The following is a 727-nucleotide window of genomic DNA, read 5'->3' as shown; positions in this document are numbered from 1 at the left end:
AAGATCTCATAATCATATTGACACAATTCCTATTTAGCTGTCTTCTGTGCTGGAACATTCACACGCAGCAGCAGGAAAGAAAATCAGGATATATAAATTAGAAGCTGGAGTGCTATTTCTTAAAGGATGGGCTCTACCGTTAAGGAACAGAACTGCGGAAATCAGATTCCATTAATGCCTGGAAAACTCAGGTTGTTATTTGTGCAGGTCAGACTGTGAAATGTAGTAGACCTTGTGATGCAGGTCATCTCTGAGAAAGCATTACACGTCCTCTTAAACTGTAACTTCATTTTGCCTGGTTTCAACTTAAACTGTTGCACACTTCTTCCGCAGAGGGAGTGAGAAAGGATAGCTGAAGTAGCCTAAAAATATTTTAAGAAGTCATTCTGTACTCTCTGCTCCATCTTGATTTTCCTGTGTGACACAGCAATGGAAATGAAGGGGACTTAAAGATGAGACTGGTCTGAAGTGGCTTAACAAAGCCTTGGTTTTGTTGTGTCTGAGTATTTCCTGAAACAAGGTAACTTTCAGGGAAAGAGTGCTTCTCACTTTGGCAAGAGTCAGTGCTGAGCACTGAAGTAGGAAATAAAAAGGATGCGAGCACTGGGGCTTTTTGTGCCTCTCTGCGATGGGGAGGGGTGCAGGGGGGAGAGATGGAGAGGGGGAAAAGACAAAATAAATATATTTCTATTGGACAAAGTAAGGGAGGAAAGCCAGCATTTGAGCA

This window comes from Serinus canaria, chromosome 2 (assembly GCF_022539315.1).
Source record: "Serinus canaria isolate serCan28SL12 chromosome 2, serCan2020, whole genome shotgun sequence".
NCBI classification, from domain to species: domain Eukaryota; kingdom Metazoa; phylum Chordata; class Aves; order Passeriformes; family Fringillidae; genus Serinus; species Serinus canaria.
This window is presented reverse-complemented; position numbering follows the sequence as displayed.